The sequence below is a fragment of the Pongo pygmaeus genome, chromosome 3, assembly GCF_028885625.2.
Source record: "Pongo pygmaeus isolate AG05252 chromosome 3, NHGRI_mPonPyg2-v2.0_pri, whole genome shotgun sequence".
NCBI classification, from domain to species: Eukaryota; Metazoa; Chordata; class Mammalia; order Primates; family Hominidae; genus Pongo; species Pongo pygmaeus.
The window spans coordinates 2509291-2521828 of NC_072376.2; the positions used below are offsets into that span (position 1 = coordinate 2509291).

Sequence of the window (12538 nt, forward strand, 5' to 3'; positions counted from 1 at the left end):
TTTTACTCTTCCTGAGGCACAGGGAGATCAGGGTCACTTGCCCAAGGTCACACAATTAGTAAGCAGAGCTGGAAACTTCACCCCTGACTCCTACCTTTGTTCCTTTTGTTAGGCTTTGTTGTGTCATTTGCTTTTTTTGTGTGGTGGGAAGGCACGTGGCCAGTGTTTCTAGAAACTTCAAATAGTAAAAACAAAATAGTATCTTTATTTTTGCTTTCACCACAGAGGAGTCTGATAATTATCCTCAAGAAACTTTATTGATTCTCAGTGACTGTATTGTATTCCTCAAAGTTATTGTTCCTAAGTTTTCTCCTCTCAGCAGCTAAGGGAAGTTGTCCTAGGGCCTAGGCATTTCCCTGTCTGCCACACCTCACCTCTTACTTTAGCCAAACTACTGCTAAATTCTGCTCCTAAATATGGCAGAATTCTGTGTTACCTGCACTAAAATTTGCTTCCTTTCTAAGTACCTTGTTGATGTCTTCCAGTGTTGGTTCTGGCCTCCTACTCCTGCAAGTTGAAAAGTTGAAAATGCCTCAGATAGAAATGTTCTCTCCTATTCTCCCATCATGATCATCTGTGTTTTTTTGTTTTGTTTTGTTTTTTGTTTGTTTTTTGAGACGGAGTCTCGCTCTGTCACCCAGGCTGGAGTACAGTGGCACGATCTCAGCACTGCAACCTCTGCCTCCCAGGTTCAAGCAATTCTCCTGCCTCAGCCTCCCGAGTAGCTGGGATTACAGGCATGTGCCACCACGCCTGGCTAATTTTTTGTATCTTTAGTAGAGACAGGGTTTCACCATGTTGGCCAGCCTGTCTCGAACTCCTGACCTTGTGATCCACCCACCTCGGCCTCCCAAAGTGCTGGGATTACAGGTGTGAGCCACCACGTCCAGCCCTTTTCTTTTTTTTATTTTTATTTTTATTTTTTATTTTTATTTTTATTTAAGAGAAGGTTGTCTTCCTATGTTTCCCGGGCAGGAGTGCAGTGGCTATTTGCAGGTGCAATTATATAGCACAGTACAGCCTAAAACTTTTTTTTTTTTTTTTTTAAGACAGAATCTTGCTCTTTCTCAACTCACTTCAACCTCCACCTCCTGGGTTCAAGTGATTCGCCTGTCTCAGCCTCCCGAGTAACTGGGATTATAGGTGGGCAGCACCACGCCTAGCTCATTTTTGTATTTGTATTAGAAACAGGGTTTCACTGTGTTGGCCAGCCTGGTCTTGAACTCCTGACTTCAGGTGATCTGCCCACCTCAGCCTCCCAAAGTGCTGGGATTATAAGCATGAGCCACCGTGCCTGGCCTACAGCCTCAAACTTCTAAGCTAAATTAATCCTCTTGCCTCAGTCTCCCAAGTAAATGGGAATACAGGTGCTGATATGGTTTGGCTGTGTCCCCACCCAAATCTCACATTGAATTCCTACATGTTGTGGGAAGGACCCAGTGGGAGGCAATTGAATCTTGGGGGCAGGTCTTTCCTATGCTATTCTCATGATGGTGAATAAGTCTCAAGAGATCTGATGCTTTAGGCTGGGCGCGGTGGCTCATGCCTGTAATCCTAGCACTTTGGGAGGCCGAGGCGGGCAGATCACGAGGTTAGGAGTTCAAGACGAGTGTGGCCAACATAGTGAAACCCTGTCTCTCCTAAAAATACAAAAATTAGCTGGACATGGTGTTACATGCCTGTAGTTTCAGCTACTCGGGAGGCTGAAGCAGGAGAATCGCTTGAACCCGGGAGGTGGAGGTTACAGTGAGCCGTGATTATGCCACTGCACTCCAGCTTGGACAACAGAGTAGACTTCATCTATAAAAAAAAAAGAGAGATCTGATGCTTTTATAAGGGGGAGTTTCCCTACACAAGCTCTCTTTACCTGCTGCCATCTATGTAAGGCATGACTTGCTCCTCCTTGCCTTCCGCCATGATTGTGAGGCCTCCCCGGCCATTTGGAACTGGCTTTTGTAAACCTCTTGCTTTTGTAAATTGCCCAGTCTCAGGTATGTCTTTATTAGCATCGTGAAAACAGACTAGTACAGTAAGTTGGTACCAGTAGAGTGCAATGCTGCTGAAAAGATACCCGAAAATGTGGAAACAGCTTTGGAACTGGGTAGCAGGCAGGGATTGGAACAGTTTGGAGGGCTCAGAAGAAGACAGGAAAATGTGGGAAAGTTTGGAACTTGCTAGATACTTGTTGAATGGCTTTGACCAAAATGTTGATAAGGATATGGACAATGAAATCCAGGCTGAGGTGGTCTCAGATGGAGATGAGGAACTTGTTGGGAACTGGAGCAAGGGTCACTCCTGTTACGTTTCAGCAGAGAGACTAGCGGCATTTTGCCCCTGCCCTAGAGATTTGTGGAACTTTGAACTTGAGAAAGATGATTTAGGGCATCTGGCAGAATAAATTTCTAAGCAGCAAAGCATTCAAGAGATGACTTGGGTACTGTTAAAGGCATTCAGTTTTATAAGGGAAGCAGAGCATAAAAGTTTGGAAAATTTGCAGCCTGACAATGTGCTAGAAAATAAAATTCCATTTTCTGAGGGGAAATTAAAGCCAGCTGCAGAGATTTGCATAAATAACAGGGAGCCAAACGTTAATCCCCAAGACAGTGGGGGAAAATGTCTCCAGGTCATGTCAGAGGTCTTCATGGCAGCCCCTCCCATCATAGGCCCAGATGCCCAGGAGGAAAATATGGTTTCCTGGGCTGGGCCCAGGGTTCCCCTGCTGTGTGCAGCCTAGGGACCTGGTGCCCTGCATTCCAGCCGCCCCAGCTGTGGCTGAAAGGGGCCAACATAGAGTAGAACTCAGGCCATGGTTTCAGAGGGTACAGGCCCCAAACCTTGGCAGCTTCCACATGGTGTTGAGCCTGCGAGTGCACAGAAGTCAAGAATCAGGGTTTGGAACCTCCACTAGGTTTCAGAGGATGCATGGAAACACCTGGATGTCCAGGCAGAAGTTTGCTGCAGGGGCAGAGCCCTCATGGAGAACCTCTGCGAGGGCAGTGCGGAAGGGAAATGTGGGGTTGGAGCCCACAAGCAGAGTCCCTACTGGAGCACCACCTGGTAGAGCTGTGGGAAGAGAGCCACTGTCCTCCAGACCCCAGAATGATAGATCCACTGACAGCTTGCCCTGTGCACCTGGAAAAGCTGCAGACACTCAACACCACCCGGTGAAAACAGCCGGGAGGGAGGCTGTACCCTGCAAAGCCACAGGGGTGGAGCTGCCTAAGGCCATGGAACCTCACCTCTTGGATCAGCCTGACCTGGATGTGAGACGTGGAGTCAAAGGAGATCATTTTGGAGCTTTGAGAGTTGGACTGCTCTGCTGGATTTCGGACTTGCATGGAGCCTGTAGCCCCTTTGTTTTGGCCAATTTCTCCCATTTGGAATGGCTGTATTTACCCAATGCCTGCACCCCCATTGTATCTAAGAAGTAACTAAATTGCTTTTGATTTACAGGCTCATAGGTCGAAGGGACTTGCCTTGTCTTGGATAAGACTTTGGACTTTTGAGTTAATGCTGAAATGAGTTAAGACTTTGGGACTGTGGGAAGGCATGATTGGTTTTAAAATGTGAGGACATAAGATTTGGGAGGGGCCAGGGGTGGAATGATATGGTTTGGCTGTGTCCTCCACCCAGATCTCATCTTGAATTTCCACATGTGGGAGGGACCCGGTGGGAGGTAATTGAATCATGGGGGCAGGTCTTTCCCATGTTGTTCTGGTGATGGTGTATAAGTCTCAGGAGATCTGATAGTTTTATAAGGGGGAGTTCCTGTGCACAAGCTCTCTTTGCCTGCCGCCATCCACGTAAGACGTGACTTGCTCCTCCTTGCTTTCCACCATGATTGTGAGGCTTCCCTGGCCATGTGGAACTGTTAAGTTCATTAAACCTCTTTCTTTTGTAAATTGACCAGTCTCAAGTATGTCTTTATCAGCAGCGTGAAAACGGACTAATACAGGTGCACGCCGCTGCACTGGCCCCAGTCCTGCTTTTAAGGCTTCCTTTGTTTCCTGATTGTGACTGTTTTTACTTGCAATGTAAAGGCTTCATTTCCCCCATCTCTGAAATTATTTTTTTCTTTTTCAAAAACACTCTGCCATCTTTTCAAGGTATCTGCCATCTCTTTCAAGCATGTGATGAGCTTGATAACTTTTGCTGGGGGTAGGTGTTCAGAATGACAAGGGTCTTGCCCAGGCTGGAGTGCAATCCCACAGTCATAACTCACTTTAGCCTCAACCTCCCTGGGCACAAGCGATCCTCCCATCTTAGCCTCCTGAGTAACTGGGACTACAGGCGCGTGCCACCATACCCTAATTTTTTTTTTTTTTTTGGTATTAATATTTTGTAGAGAAGGAGTTTCACCATGTTGCCCAGGCTGGTCCAGAACTCCTGGGATTACAGGCATGAGCCACCATGCCTGGCCCTAGAGCTTGATAATTTCATTCATTCATTCTTTTTTTTTTTTTTTTTTTTTTTTTTTGAGACGGAGTCTCAGTCTGTCACCCAGGCTGGAGTGCAATGGCGCAATCTTGGCTCACTGCAACTTCTGCCTCCCGAGTTCAAGGGTTTCTCCAGCCTCAGCCTCCTGAGTAGTGGGGATTACAGATGCCCGCCACCATGCCTAGCTAATTTTTGTATTTTTGGTAGAGATGGGGTTTCACCATGTTGGCCAGGTTGGTCTCAAACTCCCAACCTCAGGTAATCTGCCCACCTCGGCCTCCCAGAGTGCTGGGATTACAGGTGTGAGCCTGGACCTTGATAATTTCAGTGAGGAAAAAAAAAAATCTCATTTACATGTTTGTGCCAAGTGCTGTGCTAATGGGTGGGGACACCGTGATAAGTATTTGATAAGTTATGTTTCTTGATTTAAGGGAGTATAGAAGAAATGGTTAAGTCAGGACTAGGAGGAGTGAGAAATGGAAGCAACCTTTGAGGTAGGCCTTGAAGAATGAGCAGAAATTCCCTAAAGCAGGGTGGGAGTGGTGGGACCAACCTGGCCAACTTCGGACCTTCTTTGAGGTCCAAAGTCAGGTACTTTGAACTGACTTCGAGGGTACCTGGAGTAAAGTACAGTTCTGCTTGAAGTGTTTGTTTGGAAACATGAGTTTGTTCCAATGAGGTTGCTGTATTAGAGAACCACTTGAGAGTTAGCTGCACACAGTGTCATCTGTGAGAAACATTAGGTGAACGCAAAAAGTTGAGGCCAGCTGACCAAGCCATGTAATATACACACCTTCAACATAGGTCAGTCACCTCAGTTGACTTGTTGTATGTGAGCCACATTTGTGTACATCTGATGTTACAGCATTCACTCTCTTTGCCTCCACTTCTCAATAACTCACAAGCTGTAAACCGTCTGAGGCCCACTTCCACAGAGCAAGCTTCAGGCCTTTTTCAAGGTAAAGTATCACGTTACTTGTATTTCTTAACCATTTAACACGTGTAGAACTTTACTACCATTTTCACTAGATTGTTTTGTGTATGTGTGTCACTGACAAAATTTTTTAGTGTTGTGCCCCTAATTCCATTTTTCCTCACAAATGGTTTTTGCATAGCAAGATGCTTTTTTATTTTTTTTAAGGAACACATATGTCCATAACTGCAAATGAACCCAGAAAAGTGAGGACGAGTTGGGAGGGGAGGGTGGCTATGTGATGTAAAGACTTTGGCCTATGTTCTGTAGGCAATGCTTGTGATTATTTGGGGGCACTTGCAATATTCTTGGATATTTTGGAGCCTAGTGATTCTTTGCATTACCTTGTGGCGCTTTTAACTTCCTTGGACCTCCTCCTCCTGCTCTCTTCTGCCTTTCTATCTCCTTCGGAGCATTCTTGTTGTGCGTGCCTGCTTTTGTCTTCCCTGGGAGCCAGTGATTTTTTTGACTTGCATGTGGGTTTTTGTTTTTTTTTAAGACAGAGTCTCACTCTGTCGCCAAGGCAGGAGTACAGTGGCATGGTCATGGCTCACTGGAGCTTCAACCTCCCGTTCTCAAGCGAGCCTCCCACCTCAGCCTCCCAAGTAGCTGGGACTACAGTCGTACACCACTATGCCCGGCTAAGTTTTTGTATTTTTTTTGTGGAGACGGGGTTTCCCCATGTTGCCCAGGCTGGGACACTGACTTGTTGGTTTACTGTCTAGGTAAAGTGTTGAAAGAGAGTTGAAGAGGGTCTAGATTAGGGCTTCTGGATGCTGGGTTTCTCCACCAAGATGCAAGCCCCTAGAGAGTTGGGTTTGGCTAGCCCTTTGGTGACAGCTTGTATTGTCCCTTAGCCCACAGATGCATCTGACTAAGAGTAGAAGAACATGTCTCTCTTTAGGAGCCCGGAGCCAGAGACAGTGCTGTTTGAGATTAGGCCCCCTCTGGTGTGCCCTTCGAGAATTCCCATCGTGGGGCACCGCTCAGTTGCTCCCATCTGGTATGGGTCAAATAATCAGATTTGTGAGTGTCTCACAACTATCCCTATACCCCAAGCAACCCTGGGTTCTGGATACAGTAGAGGCAGCTAAGCTGCTAGCTGGTCTCCAGCAGGCTCTGTGCTCAGTGGCCATCAACACCAGGTAGCTTGGCAAGCCTGCCTCCTGTGCTGACTGTGGGCCCTGGGGAAGTGTTGAGGATGTTGACGCCCTCTAGCATCTGAGGTACATCTGCCCATCGGCCTCTGGAGGAGTGGATCCTTAGGTTTCCTTCATCATCTTACCCTTTTTCCTGGCCCCCAGAAATTACCTTGTTTTTGTATGAGGCCCCAAAGCCTTAGGCCATCTTGGCTGAAAGATGTGAAAGCCCTTTGCTCCTCTCAGGCCCCTGGGGATTTTGGTTGTAGCCTGATTGCTGGTGGCAGCTTAATCGGGGCCATAAGATAATTTTATGGAAGACCTGGTTACTTAGCATCTGAACAAGCCTCATTGCCTCTCTGAGCATAGTCTGCTGCTTTCTGCTTTGATCAAATTCATTCCTCTTGTCCCTGCAAACCTTCAGGGGAGGCCAATGTTCAAGGCCCCTGAGCCTTAGGAATAAATAACTCTGGGTGAGAACTGCCTGTCGTTGACTCTGTGCCGGCTTTCTTCAACCTCCTCTGAGTCCTCCTCTAAGTCTAAGCCGTTGTGATTAGCTACATCCTGCCAAGTCTCTTCTGGAAATGAATAAAGCCCCTGCTGAGAGCTGGAAACATTGGTTCCAATTCCTCCTGGGGTGAAGGTTTGTTTTGCCTTTATTTAATAGCACTCATACCTGTAAGAAGAGACATGCTCTCCAGCCCTTCTGATGTAATACCTATTTATTACTTGATTTGTTGATCATCTTTCCAGCTAGGATATATGCTCCATGGGTGGTTTTTTGTTGCTGTTTTCCCATTCCATTCCTAGCCCCTGGAGCAGTGCCTTACCCAGACTAGGCACCTGTGAATAGTTAGCGTATTAGTTGATAGAGCTGCTTTCTGGGTGCTAGGAACCATACTGCGTGTTTCATTCAGCGGTCACTGGTTCCACAGAGATGAGGTGTTCTACTCAATTAAAGATGTGGACACTGAGGCACAGAGAGCAAGTATTTGTCCAAGGCTGTAGGGCTTATTGGCCAGCCACATCATTGCTGACTGCTTAACCACGTAACCTCATTTGTATAATGAGCAAGAGGCTCATAATTTCTCTTGAGTATTAAGGCGTGGTTATTGATATGACTGAGGGTATCAAAGTTCCGTTTAAGAGGTGTTTGTGACCAGGTGCAGTGGCTCACGCCTATAATCCCAGCACTTTGGGAAGCCAAGGTGGGCAGATCACTTGAGGTCAGGAGTTGGAGACCAGCCTGGCCAACATGGCAAAACCCCATCTCTACTAAAAATACAAAAATTAGCCAGGCATGGTGGTGGGTTCCTGTAATCCCAGCTAGTTGGGAGGCTGAGGCACGAGAATTGCTTGAACCTGGGAGGTGGAGGCTGCAGTCAGCCAAGATCACACCACTGCACTCCAGCCTGGGTGACAGAACAAGACTCTGTCTCAAAAAAAAAAAATATTTGTTTTTATTTATTTTTATTTATTTATTTATTTATTTTGAGACTGAGTTTCACTTCTCACCCAGGCTGGAGTGCAATGGTGCGATCTCGGCTCACCTCCACCTCTTGGGTTCAAGCAATTCTCCTGCCTCAGCCCCCCGAGTAGCTGGGATTACAGGCGCCTACCACCACACCCAGCTAATTGTTGTATTTTTAGTAGGGGGTGGGTTTTGCCATATTGGTCAGGCTGGTCTCGAACTCCTGACCTCAGGTGATCCCCGTGCCTCGGCCTCGCAAAGTGCTGGGATTACAGGCGTGAGCCACCATGCCAAATCCAGGTCTCTTATTTTCAGTGGATAATTGTATCAGACTCTGCCTCCCAGGTGGGATTTGAGGGTTCTGTGTACCTGGTGTAGGGCTGGGCTAAACAGAAGAGCTTCTCATTAGAGCATCTCCCTGTGGACTGGCTGCAGAGTTACGATTTCATTCTGGTTCTGGTGTGCTCCCCACTGCCCCTTTTCTGCTGACTCTTTGCTCATAGGAATATAGTGGTATGCGATAGGGTCATAGAATTTGGTTCCAGTCTAACACTCTTCCTGTTTCCTGCCCGCCTGTCTGTCTCTATCTATTAGCAGACTCCTTTATATATGATAGAGACACATGCACATATGCATACACAGACAGTCCCTGACTTACAGTGTTTTATTTAGGGTTTGTCAACTTATGATTTATTGGGAGTTAGCCCCATTGTAAGTCAAGGAGCATCTGCACATCGTATACATATATACCGTAAATACACATAATTATATGTCACACTCCTGCTAGAGTGGGGGGGGTCAATATCTGAAGTGCTTATAATAGCTTTATTGGGAGGGGACCTCTAAGAATAACAGAATAATTACGTAGACCTTAAATAATAAATCTATAAGAACGAAGAAAGCCCCGAAGCCCTCTCAGCTTCCATCCCGTCAGTCACTTCTCTGTCCTATACTCTGCCACTACCCCTGAGCCTCATGGCTTTCTTCTCACCTGGGCTACCCTGAATCTCCTCCTTGGTCTATGGTCTGACTTGTTCAGTCTCCCATCTGTTCTCACCGGACACAGGTGACATGGTCTCTAAATGCAGATCTCAACATGTCATCTCTATCCCAAAACCCTCGATGGCCCTGTCCTGAGGGTGTAGTCGGTGAGGCTTGTTACGAACCCTTGGCACCTTTGTTGTCCTCAGTTCTCTCCCCACCTCCACACAGTGCTTGTGTGGGACATCCCTCTTCCCTTCCACCCACCCCACCCACATACATTGTTTCTTGACTAACTCCTCCTGTCACTTTAGGCCCCATTCAGTGCCACTTCCTCTAGACAGCCCAGCTTGATCCTCAGTGCGGTTAGGCTGGGACTGTGACTCCTTTGCTGCTGCTTCCACTTGCTTAGGTCACCAGTGTCCCACTTCCGTGTCTGAGCTCACTGGCCGCCTTTTAGTTCCCCAGCCTGTGCATTGCAGCTGTTGACTGCTTCTTCCTCCTTGAAGAAGGAGGTTGTGTCTAAGTGACGGCTCCAGGTTCTCCTAGCTTTGTTTCTTTTAAATTCTCTTTTACAGATTCTATCTACTTGCCTCCCCAAGTTTTCACACATTCTGAAATCTCTACGTCCATCCCAGTTCTCACTCTTGAGTTTCCAGCTACCTTGGGCCCTTTCTCCCTGGGTATCTCACACCCCGCTTTTCTAAAACTACACTCAGCACCTGTTTCTGTTCTCCCTTCCCTTGTTGGGTTTTATGGCATCATTCTTGCAGAGTAAGAAGCTAGATACCTTGGCATGAGTTGTTTCTCCTTTCACCTTGGAAGCTTTAGGAATACTTAGCATCTGGCTCTCCTGACCATCTCCAGTTAGGAATGACCACTTCTCTACCCCAGCTCCTCTTTTTTTTAGTGGCAGGGGCGCCATCAACACCCCACTCTTACCCTCATTTATTCCTTCAATAAATATGAGCATCTGCTTTGTTTAAGGTCTTAGCTAGGTACAAAGTAAATAGAGCCCTGTCCTCGTAGCACTTAGGTAAGTGAGAGCATACTGGACAAGAGACTGGAGGATGGTGGGGCCTTTCCTGAAGTGGAGTATATGTTGGCTGAAGGAGGAGGCAAGGGTTCCTTTTGGAACACACTAAATTTGAGAAATCTGAAAAATCACCGTCAGTATTCCCACTAGTTTCTAGAATTGATGTATTTGATTCTGGCACTAACATACCTATTTGAGGGTGTGGGTTTTGGTGTCAGACTGCCCTGGTTTAAGTCTAGGCTCTGTTTACTAGGTGTGGACGACTTTGGGCAAGTTACTTAACTTTAATCCTTAGGTGCTTCATGTGTAAAATGGGGACCATAACAGTGCTTATTTCCTTCCTGGGTGATGTGAGGAGCACATGTGGTGATATTAATATTTAGGAAGCCCAGTGCCTTGTGCAGATGCATAGAAGGCACCTCTCAGCTGTTGTTAGTTTTCTTATTCCATTGGACTCTCACCTGCGTGATCCAGAACCCTTTGTAGTTGGTGAGGGCTACTTTCCCGTGACCCCTAAGGTCTCCATTCACTCTACATTTCTACATCCCCACCACGCTGGGGATGCTCTGCAGGTAATGCTCCTGTCTCACCTCACTGCCTTAGTGAAATCCAGCCTCTTGGTGGATTATCCCTAAGGCCAGCCTTCCAAATTCCTTCGAACTCTGACTCCTGACCCTTACTAAACCCAAAAGAGAGAGAAAAACAACCAGATTTGGGATGAATTGCTATATGGGCCAGGGCATGGAGAATGAGGAAGCTCCGGAAAGCTTCCCAGGGAAGTAGTAATGGTCTAGCTGGGCCTGTAGGGATGCAGGAGGCTGGTTTCAGAGTGGTGAGGGGTGTGCAGGCCAGGACAGCCACAAGGCACATCTTCAGCAGCCATATTTGGAAGCCTCAATATCAATGAAATGGGAGGAGAGAGGCTTAGGAACAGCCTGGGTGTGGACATCAGGTGTTTCCCTTTGCTCTGCAGGCTGATTTCTCCGTCTTCCTTTGTCAGTAGCTTCTCTTTTCTAAATTCTAAGACACACTATTGATGTGGTGGGGAAAACAAGCCCCTGTATCATAGATGTGCACCCAAATGTAAGATATTTCTTGAGATCAGAAACATTCGTCGATATTAGAACCCAGGACATGTGGGATCTGGGACTGTCGTGTGGTGTGAATGATCTTGTGAGTCCTAAGGTGATGTCGAGGCACCTCCCACCTCTGTTCAAACCAACTGGACAGTCTTTGTCCTAGCCAGAGCCTCTTCCCTGAATGTCTGTTTAAAGTTGAACGCTTACCAGGTGAGGTGTTGCTTTGAGAAGCATTTGTGCTTCTGGGCTGGAGTGCAATGGTGCAGTCGTGGCTCACTGCCATCTTCACCTCCTGGGCTCAAGTGATCCTCCTGTCTCAGCCCCTGGAGTAGCTGGGACTACAAGTGTGCACCACCACATCTGGCTATTTTTTTAATGTGTTTCTATTTTTATTTTTGAGACAGAGTCTCTCTCTCTGTCACCCAGGCTGGAGTGCAGTGGTACCATCTTGGCTCATTGCAAACTCCACCTCCCAGGTTCAAGTGATTCTTGTGCCTTAGCCTCCTACGTAGCTGGGATTACAGGCACGCACCACCACACCCGGCTAATTTTTATATTTTTAGTAGAGACGGGGTTTTGCCATGTTGGCCAAGCTGGTCTTGAACTCCTGATCTCAAGTGATCTGCCCTCCTCAGCCTCCCAGAGTGCTGGGATTACAGGCATGAGCCACTGCCCAGCCTCATTATTTTAATTTTTTTATAGAGACAGGATCTCGCCATGTTAACCAAGCTGGTTTCCAATTCCTGGGCTCAGGAATCTCTTGAGATCCTCCCTCTTCAACCTCCCAGTGCTGGGGTTACAGGGCATGAGCCACTGTGCCTGGTCCATTTGTGCATTCTGTTGAGAGCACCCGTAGTCCCATAGTATGGGCCAGCCTAAGGAGATGCAGGTCACCCTTTATTAGAGTGACACAGTGAAGGGGATTTCCCCTCTAAACCATTGAGGTCAAGCTAGAGAATGAGGCGCTCAGGGAGTGAGATACAGTATGCCATTTTCTCAGAACCAGACCACCAAATGCTGAAGAAAATGCTTAGCTCAGCTGGGACGGGCGGTCCCTTTGGGTGTCTCCTGAAAAATCTACTCTGGCCTCCCTTTCTCCTCCTGTACTTCTTGCACACTTAGTTCCTAACTTAGTTATAGCTGCCTGCCAGCACCCTCCTCACCCTTCTCCCCGCACTAGATTCTGCACAGAGGCTGTGTTTACTCATTGCTGTATTCCCAGGGCAGGGGCTGTACTGTGAATGAGGGGGGGAGGTATGCAGCCTTTCTTAAAGCTGGGTGGGAGGCCAGACGCGGTGGTTCATGCCTGTAATCCCAGCACTCTGGGAAGCCGAGGCAGGTGGATCACCTGAGGTCAGAAGTTCGAGACCAGCCTGGCCAAACTGGTGAAACCCCATCTCTACTAAAAGTAGAAAAATTAGC

The 12538-nt window shown here is 47.3% G+C and overlaps 1 protein-coding gene across 1 annotated transcript in view; it reads left to right on the forward strand.

Annotated features, from left to right (window-relative positions):
• The window catches only part of RNF4 (ring finger protein 4), a 43867-nt gene that overhangs the window by 5436 nt on the left and 25893 nt on the right, over positions 1–12538 (forward strand). The gene's annotated exons all lie outside the window — the stretch shown is intronic.